This window comes from Zingiber officinale, chromosome 1A, assembly GCF_018446385.1.
Source record: "Zingiber officinale cultivar Zhangliang chromosome 1A, Zo_v1.1, whole genome shotgun sequence".
Lineage (NCBI taxonomy): Eukaryota > Viridiplantae > Streptophyta > Magnoliopsida > Zingiberales > Zingiberaceae > Zingiber > Zingiber officinale.
Genome location: NC_055987.1, coordinates 120,288,827 through 120,293,537, shown reverse-complemented (window position 1 = coordinate 120,293,537; position 4,711 = coordinate 120,288,827).

Below are 4,711 nucleotides of genomic sequence, written 5' to 3'. Positions count from 1 at the left end.
TTGTTGTTGCTGCTGTTGTAAGACTTTCTGAACGTGAGAATTGATGAGGAAATCCAAATCTTCACGACTGATAGTGAGTAGGTTTGATTTTCCGGCTTCTTCCATCCTGTAGTCTCAGATTCAGGTGAAGTTCCCACAGACGACGCCAAATTTGATCCTGTCTGAGAAGCTGGACATGACGGAGATCCGGAAGAAGGAAACCACCAAGCTGATGAAGAATAATGTCCGCAGAATACTGATCTGAGAAACCCAAAGTGGATCGAGAGAAATAGAGTCACCGCAGGTCCTCCTCGCACGAAGACCCGATGAGGAAGAAGAAATCCAAATATGAAGAGAAGAAACCCAGATCCGAAGCTTCCAAGACTTTCTGCGCACAAGAGACCAACCAACACTATCGTCAGCGACCTAAGACCGGGGTGGGAATCCCTGGCTAGGCCCTCCGACGCTCAAGTCAATGATCTCTCTCGGTGTGGAAGAAGGAAGAAGAAGATGAACAGTAGTTGAAAATTAGGGTTATGAATGTGCACAATGATGTGAACTTATGAACTTGCCTTGCCAACGGAGAGGATTCTCCTTTTTATACCACTTCATATAACCTCCGTAGTCATGAAGTGGACCCCGGTTTGTTAGAGTTTGTTATGAGATGACGTCAGCCGTGTACTTATAGTAAGTGACTTTTAAGGAATCTTTCTTGTACCCCAGATGTACCTCCTTTGTCGTTTAGCACCTGCAAAATAATCTAAGAGAACTTTTCCCGCCGAGATATATAACACCTGTCATGTGATCATATATTGCAGATATTATCATTAATTAGCCTATTTGAAATATTTATCTCTATTCTTCCTAATGAGATTTCTGTCCGTGCCATTTTATGTTATCTATCCTACCTAGCAATATGTCGTATTTTATCAGGTATTTTTCCAAGGTGTTGGTCGACCTGGTTGATACTAACCTTAGGACGTGTCACGATCGATACTATTCTACATGCTTCAGATGTATCTCCCGGCCGATATTAGCCTACTTCCTTTGAGGTATATAGATCTTCCTCTGGGGAAGCATATTTCGGTCGATATAGACTTACTTATTATGTCCCGACCGATATTAGCCTATCTCCTTTAGGACATATAGATCTTCCACCTTGGAAGCATATTTCGGTCGATATAGTCTTATCTCTTATTGAGGTATATCCCGGCCGATATTAGTCTACCTCCTTTGACCTATATAGATCTTCCTCCTGGGAAGGATATTTCGGTCAATATAGACTTACCTCTTATTGAGGTATGTCCCGGCCGATATCAGCCTAACTCCTTTAGGGCATATGGATTTTCCACCTTGGAAGAATATTTCGGTCGATATAGACTTACCTCTTAATGAGGTATGTCCCGGACAATATTAGCCTAACTCCTTTAGGCCATATAGATCTTCCACCTTGGAAGCAGATTTTGGTCGATATAGACTTACCTCTTATTGAGGTATGTCCCGGCCAATATTAGCCTACTTTCTTTGAGGTATATAGATCTTCTTCTAGGAAGCATATTTCGGTCGATATAGACTTACTTATTATGTCCCGACCGATATTAGCCTATCTCCTTTAGGACATATAGATCTTCCACCTTGGAAGCATATTTCGGTCGATATAGGCTTACCTCTTATTGAGGTATGTCCCGACCGATATTAGCCTACCTCCTTTGACCTATATAGATCTTCCTCCTGGGAAGGATATTTCGGTCAATATAGACTTACCTCTTATTGAGGTATGTCCCGGCCGATATCAGCCTAACTCCTTTAGGGCATATGGATTTTCCACCTTGGAAGCATATTTCGGTCGATATAGACTTACCTCTTATTGAGGTATGTCCCGGCCGATATTAGCCTAACTCCTTTAGGGCATATAGATCTTCCACCTTGGAAGCATATTTCGGTCGATATAGACTTACCTCTTATTGAGGTATGTCCCGGCCGATATTAGCCTACCTCTTTTGACCTATATACACCTTCCTCCTGGGAAGGATATTTCGGTCAATATAGACTTACCTCTTATTGAGGTATGTCCCGGCCAATATCAGCCTAACTCCTTTAGGGCATATGGATCTTCCACCTTGGAAGCATATTTCTGTCGATATTAGCCTATCTTCTTAGTTTCCTTGCCCCCTTTTCTTTCCTTATCAGGGACCCACAAAACCTTACCCATATCATTAATGATTCAGATTCTCAAATCTCACTAGTTATACTCTATAAGTCATCAATGTTAAGGTAAATTTTTGCTTAGATTTAAATCTTATAGTTCTATCATATAAGTCATTATTGTTCTGATTTGATTATTATTATGAATGTGTATGTATTATAATATAATTGTATAGATATAGACATGTCGGATATGGTAACTGCACTTGGTAGGTAGACTGTGTTGCGGATTGTTGGGGGTTGGTAAGTATTGATGTTATTAGTAATTTTTATTGAATCTATTTTTGTTTATGTAATATATTTCTAATATTTCTATATTTTTTATGCAGTTTTATCCAAGATGGTCAGCAACTAGCGGCGTACATCACGTCAAAATTTAAAGAACGATTCAACTCTACTAGTGCTATATGGAGGTGTGTAGACCAGGAGATGAGGTGGTTTTATTACGATGAATTTTTGATAAGTAATTTTAATTATCAGGATTTTTAATTTTTTTTATAATAATTTGTGAACTTATTGCTGCAGAAAATACATACATAGGTCAACCAGAGCATGAGATGACATTTTATGCAACCTGGAATACAACTTGTGCCAAATTGTATACAGATATGTTATACAAAGTAAGACAAAAGGAAATAAAGTCATCCGATGCACCAGAGGATATTTGGGATGCATGGTGAGCCATCTAGGCTATAGACATATAGCAAGAAAAATTCAATGACAGCTCAAGCTAACAGAAATAGTGAGTTGGCTGACCCTAGTACCGAATCCACGAAGCATACAGTTGGATCTCGATCGACGTCGAGCATGCCTTAGACTTGGTGAGTTTATAATTAATAAATTTAATTATATAAGAGTTATGTGATTATCAATGAATTATAATATTTTTATTTAATTGTATTTTTTAATATTTAGGAAAATAAGTTACAGTGACCTCCTACTTGTTGGGAGGTATTTAACAAGACACACTAGTCAAAGGATGACACATTTATCGATCGTCAATCGTCGGCATTAGACGTAAGAATACAAACTTGAATATCTTTAACTATTAACAATAATGACCCTTTTTTAATAAATATCTAATAAAAATATTTTTTTAATGTAAATAAGAAAAAATGATTGCTAGGGTTGCACAGACGTCTCAGCCTAGTATAGAGGAAGGTGAGGCGCAAACTCTATCCATTGACTAGATAAATGAGATTTATTATGATGTGATTGGTGGAAGGAAAAAGACCTCCACCGTTTATGGTCTTGGGTTCCAAGTGAGAGTTGTATACAATTGGGTCATGGCTCCTAGTGCCAGGGGTCATCCCAGCAGATCATCTAGCGAATCTGGATAATCTACTAGAGTAGATGCCTTAGAGCAAGAAAATCATGATTTGAAAATTTGACTCTCGACACTAGAGAGAGATTTTCTAGAGGAGTGACAATCCCGAATGTGTCTTGAGGAAATTGGAAGGGAAATACAAGAATTCATGACTCGGATGAGCCAAATGTTGCATCATTTTGACTCTTAGGAGACTTAGGACCCTCAGGACTATACTGATCAGTAGATTCCCAGAAGTGCGTTGATCTTTTAATTTTTTTTGTTTATCACTTATGAAACATGTAAAATACATCTATTAATTTTCATATTAGATGCATCTCTAATTGTATTATATCTTTTCAGGAACATTGTAGATCTATTCTATACATCACCATAAATATATATCCAAACTAGTGTTCAGGTGTGTAAAATAATTTTTATTTTATTAAAGTAATCAATATGTTAGTTATAATTCTATGATGTGTCACTAGTTTGTTTCTTGTTTTATTAATAATCTATCGTATTATATTTTCTACAGGATTGAATACTACTCACTAGTTTTAGAGTGGATTGTCTTCGTTAAGAGGTGTTGTATTTGTTGGTGCTGGAAGCACTAGCTAATTAAACTTGTGTTTTGATATTTGGAAAATGTTTAAAGTTAAGCTGTGTTGTGATTTAACAAGTTTAACTGAGTATGCAGGAAAGTCCTAAGTAATCTTAGGCAAGGTGAACGCCCTAATTGAGGCTAGGCAAAGAAGTCCTAGTGGATACTAGGTAGATGAAAATCCTGGTTGCGACTAAACAATGAAGTCCTAGTCCATGGGACTGGGCAAAGTCTTGGTAGGTCAAGGATGTCGGGTGAAATCCTAGGGTCGAGAACACTAAGTGGAAGTCTTAGGGGTCACAGACACCAGGCGAAAGATTGGACGAGTCGGGGTTCAGATGTCTAGTGAAAAGTCCTGAGGTCTCGGTTGCTGAGCAAAACTCCAGATAGTCTGGAGGACCGGTTTGGCAAAAGGTTCTCTCTCCTAAGAGGAGTAGGTGAGGACGCATTCCCTGAAGATGAAACAGTAGGCGTTGGTTTGACCTAGAGTTTTAGCAAAACTCAAAGTCAGGACTGGACAGTCCGAAGACTGTCAAAATTTACCCTGCTTTACATAATATTGCGTATTTTTCTAACTCTGTGGTGCAGGTATTTGAAAGTCAAAGGTGGCAGGAAAA